Source organism: Leopardus geoffroyi, chromosome E2, assembly GCF_018350155.1.
Source record: "Leopardus geoffroyi isolate Oge1 chromosome E2, O.geoffroyi_Oge1_pat1.0, whole genome shotgun sequence".
NCBI lineage: Eukaryota > Metazoa > Chordata > Mammalia > Carnivora > Felidae > Leopardus > Leopardus geoffroyi.
The window spans coordinates 58,866,870-58,882,290 of NC_059335.1; the positions used below are offsets into that span (position 1 = coordinate 58,866,870).

At 58.5% G+C, this 15,421-nt stretch overlaps 1 long non-coding RNA gene across 1 annotated transcript in view; it reads right to left on the reverse strand.

Annotated features, from left to right (window-relative positions):
- Nucleotides 1-15,421, reverse strand: part of LOC123577738 — a 131,953-nt gene that overhangs the window by 100,218 nt on the left and 16,314 nt on the right. The gene's annotated exons all lie outside the window — the stretch shown is intronic.

Here is a 15,421-nt window from a genome sequence, read left to right on the forward strand (position 1 = left end):
CGTGGGCGGCGGCTTCTGGGCTCCTCACCACTGAGATGCGCCCGTGGCAGGGCTCAAGTCCGTCTTCACGGCCTTGGGCCGCTGCGCCGAGGACACCGGCCCACGCTCCCTGCCCCTTGTTCTCCCGGGGGACCGTCGGGCGGCCTCCACCTTGCGGCCGCAGGAGCCGGGCGCGCCTGCGCATTCGCGGACGCGCGCACGTTTGTCTTCCGGTCACGTGTCCCGGGGAGCAGAATCGCCGCGCCGCCTGACAGGCCTGGCGGGGCCGACATTAGCGTCGCCTTCCGCAGGGCAAGTCCACACGCCCACCCGCAGCTTCCCACCTCCCCGGCGACGTTTAATTTGAGCCAGGCCGGCGGGTGGGGGCGTAACCTGCGTTTTAAAATATGAAACTACCTTCCTGCCCTTTTGCTTGCTCCTTCAAGGTGCTTTTCTTTCCTCGCTGCCATCCCCCGGCCCCTCGGCACGCCAAGCCAGAGGTCAGGGCCGTGGTGGACATGTGACTGTGAACCGCGGTCCTCGTGGGGTGGGGGGGGGGCGGTTGGGGGCACCGGCCGAGAAGGAGCCCAGGGGCCGTGCCCCCCTCCCCTCTCACCGAGGCTGCGTGTGTGGTCTTAAGGGGCCAACATGCGCCGATTCTGATCTATATACGGTCTGGGGTGGGAGAGCCGGCCTGCCCGCCTGGACGGTTTGGTTTTGGGGAGACCGCGGCGGGGGCCGCTGACAGTGCTGACACGCCTTGACGGCTTTGCCCTTGCACCACGCACTTCTGTCGGTAACGGTTGAGCCACCAGGGCTGGTGGCATCGCGGCTGAGCATCCCAGGCCACTGCCCGTGGCTCCCGGGAGCGAGTGGCAGCCGTGGCGGCCGGTACCCCTAGTGTGCTGGAAATCTGGTCAGATCTCGACCCTGCACGTGACCCCTGTGCGTCCATTAGGAACAGAGAGCCGGCTTGCTGTAGGCGCGACCCTCTCCCTGGGTGGCCGGGGAATCGTGGTGTGTGGACCCCTCCCCCCAGGCCACCCACATCTAGGGGGAGGTGCGGCAGGGGGCACACGGTCTCAGCTGTCCACGATGGTACCTGGCCACAGTCCCCCAGAGGCAGCTAGCAGGCCACACCCCGTGTCCGGCCCCTGCCTTGCCCTGCCCTGCAGGCTGTTTCCAGCCCTCCACGCCCACACCTGGGCAGACCCAGAGGTTCCCTGCCTCTGCACTCCCGGCCCTCATTCCAGAGTTTTGGGACTGAGCAAGTTACTCGTCGAGGGAGCTCCAGCCGGCTGAGCTCCAAGAAGGCACCGCTTCCGCTCAAAACGCTTCCCGCCCTCCTCCTCCACCCCGAGTGTGGGAGTGGTGGTCACACCTGACGTGCGCTGCCAGAAGCCTGCCCGGGGGTCAGAAGAACAGATAGACTTCCTGTCCCCTTTGCTGCAAATGGAGGAAATTCGGGGCTGGAAACGTACAGGGTTTGGAGTTGGCCGTGGCTGCCTGCCCGGCCCGCTTGGCTGTGCTGCTCAGGCTTGCTGCCCCGCTTCTCCCAAAGGTGCCCGCCACACACACACCACAGCACACACACGCACACACGCACACGTGTGCACACGCCATACGCATGCACGTGCAAACATGCACACGCATGCACACACCACACACGCATGCACACACGTGCACACGCCATATACATGCATGTGCAAACATGCCGTGCACACACCATACACATGCACGCATATACACGCACACGCATGCACACACCAGACACGCATGCACAAACACACATGTGCACACGCCATACACATGCATGTGCAAACACACGCCATACACAAACACACGCATGCACACACCATACACATGCACGCACACACATGCACGCACGCACACGTGTGCACATGCCATACGCACGCACGTGCAAACATGCATGCAAACACGCATGCACACGACATACACATGCACGCACAAACACACGCGTGCACACACCACACACACATGCACGCACAAACACGTACACAAACACATGCACACGCCATACACACCCCACATGCAGACGCACGCACACACACACACGCACACACGCCATGGCCCATTTGCAGCAAGTTCCAATCACCACCGAAGGCAGCTGGGCCCTTCCTTACGGAACACAGGTGTCCTGTGGTGACATGTCAGCTGACTCTAACGAGAGACAGTGTGTGGGGGGAGGGGTCCCAGGGTCGGTTCCGTGTGCCCAAGAACAAACCCGCCGGATCCAGCACTCGACGCAAGTCACTAAGGGAATGTACGTTTACACGTGTTTATGAGGAAGGTGACCGTTTGCTATCTCGGTCAGGACGCTTTTGAGAATAAAAAGCTGCCGTAGCCACAGTGCCAGGACCGAGGGGCAACTTGGGCTGCCCCCTGTATTTGTGGGGACGGGCGATGGCGTGTGGGGGACACGGCCCAGCCTGGGAGCCGGCGGCCTGGGGCACACCCCTGGGCTCTGCAGGTGCTCGGCCTGGGGCCGGGGCCAGGCGTCCTGCGTGCAGCCCCTTCAACCAGAGCCTCAGAGCCGCCTCTCCCGGTCGGCAGGCGGGAAGGAGCCCCCCGGAGACGGTGCAGGGGGACGTCCACCTCCCTGCACGCTCTCCTTGTCACAACGAAGGATTTCAGACCGCATCTACGACTCCACAGATACACATTGAAGGCATAAAAATTAGGTCAGTCCCAAGTCACATTTTCTGCCAGACGTGGGTTTTCTAAACCCTGCTGTTGAGACCAGCCGAGGCCGCCACATTTCTCCCTTGTCACCGAATGTGCTGGTCTCACCCGGGGAGGAGGGACACAGCTTTTGCACAGCGCGCCTGGCCAGTAGCTCCGCATGGCCCTCCCTGTCCTGGGGGAAACGGTCTGCCGTCCTCAAGGGAAGACCTCCGTCTGCCATTTCTCCCAGGGGTCGTTTGATTGTTGCTATTTTGTGGGAGGGAGAACGTGAGCCCTACGTCTGGTCATTCATTTCAAACAACGCGAGGACAGAGAGAGACCTCTTGTGCGCGTTTCTGTCTAATGAACCAACTCCGCCATTGCCAGAATGAAAGGCGTTTTACTCAGAAGACCCCAAATGAAGATGCTCTCACTAACCCCATTCAAATTAGCGATCGGGTTTGAGCTGTTACAAAAATCCTTGTCGTTCATTTTGGTTTGTGCCGTGTCTGGGTTTGAGCCACTCTGGAGACCCTTTTACCACACTCTGGCTTGTGCTGTGTCCACATCCATAATAACCCTAACAATGTATTCTGGCAAGTATGATCCATTGTGGCTGAGATGACAACGTACATTTAATGTGCGTAAATATGCAAACAGGTGAAGTATCCGTGTCGGGTGACGTTACATTAAAATAGGCTTTCCACAGTGGCTTTGCCTACCAAAAGTTTGCTTTTTAATTTGTTTTTAATGTTTATTTTATTTTTCAGAGAGAGAGAGACAGAGCGGGAGCAGGGGAGGGGCAGAGAGAGAGGGAGACACAGAACCTGATGCAGGTTCCAGGCTCCGCGCTGTCAGCACAGAGCCCGACGTGGGGCTCGAACCCACGAACCGTAAGATCACAACCACGCGTTTCTCACCTTGGCGAGCAAATTTTAATTGTGTTTAAGTACGAGAACCAAGAAGGCTTTGGAAATTTTGTGGAGATTACTATTTTTCCTGAAACTTGCCTTTTTTGCCTCTAGCTGTTTCATCAGTGTGTGTGTGTGTGTGTGTGTGTGTGTGTGTGTGTGTGTGATACAAAGAGAGAGAGAGACAGAGAAAGAGAGACTTAAGAACTTCAAAATTAAAGGTTGAGAAACACCAGATGAAGGGTCTCGATCTTTGTAGCTTCTATTTCTTTGAAAATGTCCCAGAAAAAGTTCTTCCTTTTTGCAGGATGTAGCTTCCCCACAAATCCTGAAATTCCTTTGTTTAACACAAAAACAAAACAAAACAAAACTTGTGGCTTTTCTCAAAATGACAAACCAGACACACGGAATATGAAATCCCCAGAACACAGCCAGGACCATAAACCTTCTGACTCAACAAGCGGGTTTCATGGGGAGCCCAGTAAAACCGAAAGGATGCGGTAAATAAAGAGCCCGCCGCGTCTCCCGTGCAGCTGTGTCTCTGGGACGACAAACGTCCGAGGGCGCCAGATGGAACCGGGGTTCTCAACGTTCTGGTGGCTCATGGGCAGACCCCCCAAACAGCTGAGATGCCCGGGGTTTCCTCCCGTCGGTCCGGATGGAATGCAGCCGGGAGGTGGAGATAGGGCGCGCTCACCCCAAAGCATTTCTCCAAACTGCCGCCCCAAACAGGTGTGTAAATATTTGGCACAAACAGGGGAAGAAGTAATGCCATGGCATAACTGGCAGAACAGGGCAACTAGTGACCCCCGAGGATGTTAATATTGCGGATGTCGAGGGCAGAGGGGGAGGGATTTAACGTCTCGGAGCTGACGCGCTGGCATCCACCGAATACTTGTGATTAAAAACGCCGCCGGCCCCCACCGCTGGGACTGGTGGGGAGGGGGCCCACCCGCAGCGGGAGCTCCCCAGGCCCGGACTCCACTCGGTCGCTTGAACCCACTGGACGCTGGACAAGCCACCTCATCAAGCCCAGTTCTGCAGCCAAAAATCAGGATAATTCCCTCTTTCAACCCCCTCTCTGGGGATCCTGGGAAGAGGAGAGGAGACAGAGGGAGAAAGCACCGGGGATGACGTTTAACCGGGAGGGTGTTGCGCGTGCTTTTCTAACAAGAAAAGCAATTCTGCCCTTTGCACGGGTTGCTGCCTGCCCAGCCCCACGCTCGCCTCTGCCCTCAGGTCTCCCAACATCCCACAGGCTGGCTACCTTCCTCCCTCTGACCGGAAGCCACTGCCCCCTGGAAGGACCTTGCCATTTGCTCTCAGGTGTTGCAGAAATTCCCCGGAAAACTGGCGGTGTCCAGAGGGAGCCGTCGGCGGGCGCAGGAGCGCGTGGCACAAAGGTACGTTCACGCCCTTCTCGGCCCGAGGTGTCCTGGCCTCCAGACTCTCGCACACGGTCGTGCACACGCTCCCACACACCCAGATGGCATGCACCAGCCGACCCCTCTCCGAACAATACGCTTTAGGAAGCAGGGGTTTTCCAGCTCCCCTGGTCCTGGTGCAGCACTGGCTTCCTGGGTGGCACCTGCCAGGTCTATTCTCACGTCTCAGGGCACCGGGGCGCTATGTCCTACAGCCCGGGTCCCTCAGGGAGCACTGGCTGGCCGGCCATGCCCGGCATTTCCGTGCCGTTTGAGGGCGACTCCAGCACCGGGCCATTACCCTACGAGGGTCCGCCCTGCACAGCGTGAGCTCTGGACACCCAGTGCTGAGTGACCGGCCGGGCCGGTCTATGCTAACCAGCTTGTGAATCCCTTTTATAGAGGTTCATTTGCGGGGCGCACAGGCAGCCTTCCAGGTGGCTGGCACTGACCTCGCCAGGGTCTCTCTCCATGCCCCCCGGGCACGGCCAGGCTGGAGGCTGGGTCTCTCCATCACTCTGAGGCTGCAGACTGAAAGAGCATCGGCAGAGTCAGAGCCAGGGGCTGGGTCACAGTAATCTTGTGGCTGGAACCCCGGATGTGTGAAGGGCCCCTTTCCCGAAGCGGGGCTGCCTCCCGGAGAGGTTTCGGAGGCACCGTCCGCAGAGGGGCTTGCAGCCCAGCTGCAGAATCACTCAGCCCCCTAGCCAGCCCCTGCACGGCCGGGACCCCCGCAGAGGAGGGCAGCCCCAAGCATCCGTCCACGGGGTCCCCTCACGTCTGCGCCCTTTGGAGTGGAGGGAGTGCTACATCCTGCACGAGGCCCCAGCCCGCAGGAGAAGGGCGGGGGACGGGGTATGAGAGGCGGGGGCAGGGGGCAGCCGGCACGGCCAGGACAGGACGAGAAGGCATGGGGTGGGACTCCAGATGCCCGCCCTTTGCTTGCCCATTGGGCGACTCTGGAACACTCTACAGGTATCAGTTGAGCACCTACTACGTGCCACAAGACACTGAGGCCGTGACGGCACACAGGACAAGCTCCCGGTCCAGTTGGGGTGCGGGCCGGAGATGAACAGACGTCGGGTCATGGTGAGAGCGGGTTTTAAGGGGAGAAGGAGACGTGGGGTGGGCGGGAGAGGCTCTCAGAGGAAGGATGTTGCCAGCCGCCCCTGTGGAAGTTTGGGGAAGGCCATCCCAGAAAGCGGGAAAGTGCAAAGTGGAAGTGATGAGCAGCAGGTGCTTGGGGAGGCAGACGTCCGTGTGGCTGAGTCGAGGGGAGGAGCAGGAGGTGTGGTCGGGGGCAATCGAGGAGGACGGGTGGGGCCCGGGCCCCGCAAGATGACCGAGCCCCATGGGGCCGCCCAGCGGACATATCGATGCTTTTTAACGCAACACTATAACCGCGAGCAATACAGGTTTGCATTTTTATTAATATGCTATGAGCATCTCTCCTTGTAATAAAAGTTCTCAGGTTAAATAAAAAGTCCTAAAAAAATACAGAGCGTGAGGACAGACGCAGACCGCGGTGTTTATGGAATGGGGTGGAGAGTGGGCAGGTGGGGCCCCCGGGGCCCCAGGACACACCCGATCCGGACCCCACCACCTCCCCCCACCGCACCACAGAGTCCTTCCTGCCTTCTTGGCCGACCATCCCACACCCAGCCATGTGGTCCCAATTCAACACCCCAAATTTAAGACACTTCCAAGAAGAAATCTCACGGACACTGACTACGCGCTCACGGAGGCCGAACACAGCTCTTGGTGTCGGAGACGCTGTGCCCGATTCCCTTCCTCCTCGGAGCTCAGGTTCAGGAACCAGTCCCTTCTGGAACTTTCTAGTAACCAGTTGAGCCAGGTGTCTGCACTTTGGGGTTAATACCTTTAGGAAGCCTGACGATTTTATTTCACTTTTCATCTGGATATTCTCACAATCCGTGGGGAGGTTAACAACGATTCCTTTGAAAAAGGTATTTTCGGAGGTGAGGTGAGATGTTTGGAAACAGAGAGCGGGGGTGGTTGCACAACACCGGGGGGGGGGGGTAAGTCATGCCGTTGAATTGTATGCCTAAAAACGGTTAGAACTGAAAATTTCGTGTTATGTGTATGTTACCACAATTTAAAAAAAAAAAAAAAAAAGTTAATAATATCATGAACCCAAACTCATTGAATTGTCGACCAGTTCATGATACCTGCATTTAGATCTCAAGCTGTTTAAAAGATAAACAGAAATAAATCAACTTTTATAAAGATACCTTCAAAAAATGGTACAGCCCAGAACGGGAAGATAAAACCCTCTCGGTCGTCACGAACGTTGCAGGAAGGAATCTTACACTCTTTGCTCATTTTTGTTTCTTGTGAACTGAGCCTTTGCTCAACAGAAAAGCCAAAGGCCCCGCGGAGAACGGCCAGCTGGGTCTTGCCAGAGAGACCTTTGGCGAGCTGGTTCACAATCAATTTCATCACTGCCGACAAGCGAGAAGGTTGGACAGGTTCTAGAAATCAACTGGCCTCGGACGTAACTCGACACCCCACTGGCTCAGTCACTCTGCTCTCCCCTCTCTCTATGCCAATTATTATGATTTGGTTTCTAAGTTTTTTATAATCCTAGAGCTCACAAGTGCCTCTGTGAAGGCGAAAATCCCCACAGCGCAGACGTGTAGCCCGGCAGAGAAATGATCCCAGTTTGCCCCCCAAAGGCTAACGTCCACATGGGTGTTGGTTCAACCAACCCCTCAAAGACCCTGGATCCCCGCAAAGGTGGATTGTACAGAGATCAAAATGTGCGGTGGGTGGGACCCGCTCTGACACCATGCGGTGGGGGCGGGGTGGGGGTGGGGGGATGGCAAAGGGCCGGGGTTGGTTCCCCCAAAGGAGCAGTGTGGTCTCACTTTGGTTTCGGTTAACCTTAGGAATGATGCCTTTCTCTGCTGCTGGCTTGAGCGAAGGCAGCACGGCCCCGGCAAAAATGGCGTTTCTGGTAATTGGCACTGATGATCACCAAACCCGCAGGGCTGAGGTCACCACCCTGGGTGTGGCTGATTTAGGTGAAATCGAACAGCGCGGATGTGACCGCAGACCCGGCTGAAAGGCGAAAGCCCCGGGACGAGCTGGCTCCTACTTCAAGGAGACTAGAGGCCTCGCCGTCTCCCAAATCAGAACCGAGTCCACACCCAGTCTGGGGCTCCCCCGCTGGCGAGGGCTCAGGGGTACAGGGGGAGTGGCCTGAAGGACAACGCATTTACTGAACCCAGGAAGATTCTCGGGGAGCGGGGCTGAGCCTGGCCAACGCCCTCCACGATGCCCACGCACCACGGGACGGCCAGACTCCCGGCTGGCACAGGAGGTGTGTCCCTCATCAGCAATGACATCATCATCGCTACAGGACCTCATACTGCGCACGCTTAGCCTGACCGTGTCTCAGTTCTCCTTGGCATTTGGGGACAATTCTTCCTTAGGTCCCTACCTCGAACGTCCACGTCAACCTGCAAACACACGGCTCCTGCATAAACTCCCTTTACGTGGGATCATTCCTATGAGGGGCCGAGATTCCATGGAAACTCGGAGGAAGGAGGCCTGATGCAGCCTTAGAGGTCAGGGGAGGCTTTCTGGAGCAGACGCACCAGAGCAGAATCTTGAAGACGTAAGGACCCTCGGCGACCAGGGCGAAGGACGGTAGCCGGAAGCAGCAGGTGTGCAAAGGCTCAAAGGCAGGAAATCACCAGGAACTCCCGGTCCCCAGGGTGGTGACTGCACAAGTGGGTACGGGGCCTGCAGGGAGGGCGGCCCTGGAGGGTGTGATCCGGGCCGTGTTAGGACCCCAGCTCTTGGCCTCTGCAAGGGGGATTGCAAGGGCATGAGGCTTCCAGTCTGGAGGCTGTGACAACAGACTGGGAAAGAGGGGGCGGATGTGGGCAGTGGGGACAGCAGAGTTCCGGGACAAGGATCTAGGACGTTGCCTTCCGGGTCTCTGCTGTCCTCAGCCCCTGTGCCCCCTGAGTCCAGGGTGAGCAGAGCTTCGGGGAAAACAGGGAGACCGGGCAGGATAGGGACCAGGAATCCTCCTTCCCCCCTGGGGTTCCCCTGGGAGGTCACATTGGGTGGGCGTGTCCTCAATCTGAGGTCACTGTTCCCCTCACGGCGGTCACTTCTACACCAATCTCTCTCCTGAGTCTTGCCATCCCTCCTTCCCCTTGTCCCCCAAGTCCCCTTGTCCCCTACCCCCCCTTTGTGCTCTCCCCCCAGGGGCCCCCACACCCCAACCCCACCTGAATAGAATTCTCTTTGTCGACACACCCTCCTGAAATTCTCCTGATGCGAGTGGCCTGTCTCCTGTTGACCCTGACACCAAGCGGTACATCTGCTTCTCAGAAGCTCCTTGTCACCCCCCAGGTCCCGGCCATGCTTCTGCTCCTGTGTGCCAGGCACCGAGCAGAGAACAGTGCAGACGGGGACTCTGCTCCCACAGTTACAGCGCAGGGTGGCCTCGGGGCCCCTGCATATGAGCAGACTCCTGGGCCTGGATCCCGGTCGGTGAGCCAGACCCTCTGGGGAAGGGGCCCTGAGTCTGAAGTTCCAGCCGGACTCTCAGGGGTCTTGTCCGCACTGAGGTCTGGCCCCTCCCACGGGCCACGGGCCACGGGCCACGGGCTATTCCTTCACGTTCCGGGTGACACCTTGCACGAAGCAGGACCACGTCCCATCTGGTGTGCACAGAAGTGACATCCCGGACGGGGGACCTCGTAACTGGTCAGCAACCCCGTGAGGGGCCGGGACCCAGGCCATCCGAGCCCGGGGTTCAAGGTGTGGAAAGTCCCCGCTGAACGGTTTCCTGAGGTTTGTATCTGCAGTCACAGAACTCACACAGCACCAGAGTCACAGTAACGACCCGGAATCTGTTGTGCAGGTACCAAGAACGCTCACACTCTCTTCCTCTTTTCTCTCCCTCCCCCCAAAGGGTTAGCAAGTCCGGCTCTGTGAGAATCTAGATTAATCTGTTAGAAGAGAAGCTGGGGGCAGTTGGCCATTTTAGCGGAAGCCGCGTAAGTTTACTGAGCGCATCGGCGTATCTGCAGCACGTCGATCAACAAGAAAAGCGCGAAATGCTCGTGGTTTGACGTGAGGCACGGTGTGCCTCTTTGGAGACCCGGGAAGCCCCGGCTATCTGCTTCCGGGGCTTTCCGTCCGTCCAAGATCGGCGCCCTGTGCCACGTGCTGGGGGCTCCGGGCGTGAGGGGATCGTTCCGTCTCACACGGCCACACCCTCCACCTCGACATGTTTCTAAACGAGACAAAACAGAGCAGAACGGAACAGGCCCTCTCCTCCCCTCGCGGGCCGAACGCAGCATTTGATACGTCCCAACAGGTTAAATGTCGGCACCGCTGATGAGAACGCCACCGCACAAAATAAAAGCCCCGATTTGCTTTCCCTTTGGATTGGATTTCCAAACGGGTCAAACATTTACAGAAACGGCCCAAACTGTACAAATAAACCGTAGGTCTAGAAGGGAAGGCAGTTTACATTACCCCGGGCCAGATGACTCCGGGAGCCACAGCCCTGGCCCTTTGAAAACCACTTTGCGCGGCGTCCGTGAGCTCTGTGCCCCATCTGGGATCCCTCAACCCTCCCCCCCACCACCAAAGAGCTTCAGGAAGAGCCCCGTGATCCTACAAATCCCCCGCCCCATTCACACTCCAGCTGGGCGGCTCTGTCCCCCACCAGCTCACAAAAACAAGGGTTTCAGCCCGGAATCCCAGGACACCCACACGGCACGGCCTGCACCACGTCCCTTCCCTCCCTCGTGTCCCACACATGTGAGCCCGAGTCCCACGCACAGCTGGTGCTCACCTGTGTTTCCTAGATGAGGACGCGGGTTCTGATCGTCGGAGGGCCCTGTGTGGGCAGAGTGGGCCTGTGTCCCTGCTTGTCACAATGATGCCCAGCTGGTTCTTGGGCTACTGTATCTCAGGTCCAAAGCACCTGCTCTGGGTTGAGGGGTGTGTGTGTGTGTGTGTGTGTGTGTGTGTGTGTGTGAATCCGGGTGGCCCGACCCGGAATGACTAGTGTCCTTATAAGAAGATGTGGATTCACACACACACACACACACACACACACACACACAGGGAAATGGTCGTGTAAAGACAGAGGCAGAGGCCGGAGGGAGGCAGCCACCAGCCCAGGGACGTGACGTGGGAGCTCCCAGGACCTGGAAGAGGCAGGAAGGACCCTCCCGAGGGAGTACAGCCCTTCCCACACCTTGATTTTGGACTTCTGGCTCCAGAAGGCAAGGGGGTTCGTTTCTGTTGTTTTAAGCCACCAGCTTGGGGCTCTTTGTTACTGAGCCTACTGTCTACAGGCTGTGCCGATGCCACCGGGTGGGGGTGGAGGGCGTCCTCCGTGGTGGCATGAGGGGGTGGGGATCCCCCTCAGCGCCCCTGAAACCGCAGGGGAGTGGCAGCTGCCCCCCCCCCCCGCCCCCCAGGGCTCGGCTGGCTGGAGGACGGTATCGTCATAAAGGTTTTCTGTTCTGTTCATCTGTTCACCCACACTTTTCCTGGTACCTCGGTCTGGGGGGAACAATGTCTCCTTGGAGCATCGTTTTGCCTGACGTGCGTTGATGGTTCTGGCTCCCAGGCTCCTCTAGTGCTCTGTCGGGATGTTCGGGAGGCCCTAGGAAATCCGGGGACGCCACTGCCGACCCCTCCCCCGGGGCCAAAGTCCCGAGGCAGCCTGTCCTCCTCTCTCCACGCTGCCCGTGGCTGGTCCGTCGTGCTGCGTTCCGGGTCTTTAGTCGTAGGAGGGAGGATCTGGACCAGGTGTGGAAGGCCACACCTGAACCCAAGTCTCCCTACTCAGCACCCCTGCTTTCCACCTGCTTGCCCGCCAAGCTGCCCCTTTCCCTTGTGCTGACCGCTCAGCGCCCAGTTGGCTGCCCGCCCGGGGCTCTCTGGATGAGGCTACCGTTTCCTCCGAGCCTCCCCGGCCAGTCGGGGTCCGCAGGCACGGTGTGGTGGCATCCCTCCGGGGCACGTGGCCGAGCCTGGCCCGCGCCGGAGGCGGACTCGAAGCCTGGGCTCTGGCGGCCCCAGGAGGTCTCCCCTCCTGCACCCCGTGCTCTTTGCAGCATCCGGGGCCTCCCGAAGCGGCACTCAGCAGAAAGGCATTCACAGCCCTCCTCGGCCTGTGACCGCGCGGGGGGCCCGAGGAAAATCCACCGGCCCGTGCTAAGGCCCCTCCTTGTGCTCACGCGCGACGTGAGCAGCGGGAACGTGGGACAGAAGAGATGCTGGTCTGCGGGGGCCGGGGGACAGCAGGGGAGAGCCCGACGTCCAGGCCACTGCCTTGTGACCTGCGAGCCGGGGGTACGTTACAGAAACAGACCGTAGCACGGAGGCACGTCTCTCTCTGCCCGGTTTTTAGGCAAAAGTTACGAGCGCTTCGCAGACGTCGACTGTTACCTCAGTCACTCGCTCAACCGATGACACCTAAACATGAGCGAGGTCTTGTCATCCCCGTCCGTGGTCTGGACGCAATACCAACACTCAGCTGCGGGGAGAGGACGGGTCACACACACGACCGACGAGCGCGTTCGTGGGGCCCACGCGGTGATACCAAGTATTTTCAGAGTTACTAATGCTTTCTTCAGCCTATTCTTGTACCCGCCTTCCCGGTGGCCTCTCACCAGCGTTTCTGCAGAACGACATTTTTCCGTCACCGAGAACCCTTACCAAGTTCTTTTTCTTTTTCAGTTTTAAATCCCCGTGACTTCAAACTCACTTTTCCGCATTCGATTTGGGAAAAGGGGCAGCATTTGGAAAGTCCCATAGAAGGGACCAGAAACTGTAAGTTGTTTACAAAAAGGACGTCTCTTCCAGTAACCGAGGCCTTCTAGTCATCGACAGGACAGGCGGAGGGAGGTAAAGTGGTGGAGATCTGGGAACCCACACTTCTTTTTCTCCTAGTTCATGTCCGCAACCGGGCTTCAGAGGCAGGTGCAGCCAGGGGAATGCTCTGAGCATCTTCTAGCCCGTCCCCAAGGCAGCCTGGGCTCGGTCTGAAGACGGCCGCTATCAGAAGGGAGGCTGGGCATTTTTTAGGATGAAAGTGTGCATCTCCTGAGTGTACGCTTTCCCCGGGCCCCCCCTCCCAGCGGGGCGTGCTGGCCACGTCCCTTGAGTAATCCCGCACAAAGAGAAACATTTGTCTGCTCGCGCCCCTCATCCACCTTGGCCATTTGCGGGTCCTGGCCTCCCGACTGGACCGGCTCTCCGAAACCTCGCTGCTGTGGGAGATGAGCACGCCAGAGCTCCCAGATTCCTGCCCCTCCCCCAAAGACCTGATGTCCCCAGTCCTGACACCCTCCACCCACTGGTTAAGTCCAGCTTGTCTGTGTCTAACGCGAGAGAGAAACAGGCCTTGGACCTTTGAGTCTCTGTTACATGAGCTGAACCTTCTTCCTAAATTATGCAAATGAGATCCTGTCCCCTGCTTGCCAAGAGGGAATGGCCGTGAGCCCACGTAGGCCGGGAGGGCAACAGATGGCCCCACGGGATTCCGGTGGCCCTGAGTGTGGTGTGGCAGGGGCCAGCACACCCGAAGGACCAAAGGGACAGGGAGGAGGACGCTGTCCGTGGTGACCACGTGGACATCAACACCAAGGGCAGGCGTGTCTCCCTCCATCTGTCGTTGGCGCTTCAGGGGCCCCGCCTACCGCTGAGACACCATCGGGCGCGGGTGAAGGGAGGCCCCGGAGCCGACAGCTGTCAGCTGACCAGTGGGACCGAAGCTCGAGCCCAGGGGTAGGTCGAGTTATCAAGAGCCAGAGACAGCTTTCTCGTGCAAGTCAGGTTCCGACCAGGAAGACGGCCGCCTCTGTCCCTTCACCGTCCCGTCCCTCGCGGACCACAGCTGACATCTCCAGGCGGGCACGTGCCGGCCAGCCCCTTGCAGCCTCCTCTCCTGCTCCTCCCGCAACCTCAGATACCAGCGGTTGAAGACACTGTCACCTCGAAGGGACTTTCATGTCACAGGTGAAGAACCCGAGGCCGGGAAGGTCTGGAACTCGACGACAGGACCACGTCCTCGGCGGGCGGGCTCCCGCTCGGGGCCACGGGACCGAGGGGCGTTTGCGCACGGCAAGGCTGATCGAGTGCCGTCAGATGGATTACATCGGGGACAGGCCATCGTCTGTGTTGAAGATCAGTCGGTTTCACATAAGCGCCAAATGATGATGCTGGGAAGGTTCTCCATTCACCCAGAGCATCACTGCCTTAGACACCTCGAGGCTCCAGGCCACAGTCGGCCAGAATCAGCAGTTCTGCCACGTTGTGTGTAAAAGTTATTTCTCTGCACACAAAACGAGGAAGAGTTCCTGCAATTGTGTGAGGAATATCCGGATGAGCAGTCCCTTCCGGTAGGTTAAGGGGGAACAAGCACGGCAACGTGGACATCAGTAAATTTAGGTTCAATTTACGCAGATGTTTGACTCTCTGTGTATGTATGTTTCCATTCATTTGTCCTCCCTCCCTCCCTCCCTCCCTCCCTTCCTCCCTTCCTTTCTTCCTCTATCCATCCACCCACCCAGCCACCCACCCATCCATCCATCTGGACCAGATGTGGTTCCTCCCTCCTCTGTCTTGCTAAGAAAACCCCAACTTTGCTTAACTATCCATCCCTCAAGGAGGTGACTCAGACCTCAGCTCAGCAGCAGATTCCTAGGAGCCTAAGACAGCCATCGTAACCCCACTCCCTCCATCGGTGACTGGTTTAGCAATGGCCATGCTGACCCATTTCTGACCCATGGGATGCGGGAAATGCTTCCTCTAAGTAATGAAGGAGATACAGGACAAAAGGGTCTCCTTTCTGCCCCTGTCCTGGAACTCCCATGACATTGTGACCAGCCTGAGCATCTCTACACCTTCCTGGACCTGGAAAAGACCTCACTTCCCAGCACCCTTTGCCGTTGAGCTGGGCCGTGGGACTGGCTGTGGCCAGTGGGCTGTGAGGAGCCCTGTGCCCTTCCTGGGCCGTGCGTTTACTTGCCGGCATAAGGCCCTTCAGGACTATCTTCCCCGTCCCGCGGCAAACCCTACGCCTGACGGGAGGCTACAGCCGTGGGACGGAAGCACCCTGGGGGCCGCTGCCCACACGGAGGAGACGAGACTGGCTGATGAGACCGGGCTGGAGAGCCACCTGGAGAGCCACCTAGGCTGGCGCGCACATGCCCAGCCACTAAAATGTTGGGGTTCTAGCCGCAAAACGGTCCCACCCGTCCCCACCCGCCGCCTGATATTTCCCCGTAGTGAACCCACGGTTTCACCCAGTGAATTTGTTTCAGAAACTCAATACCGCTCCTATAAACTGACTTTGGGCTGGATGTGGCGCTCACGGAGGCCGGCCGCTCTGTTCTCAGGGGGTGTGTGAGG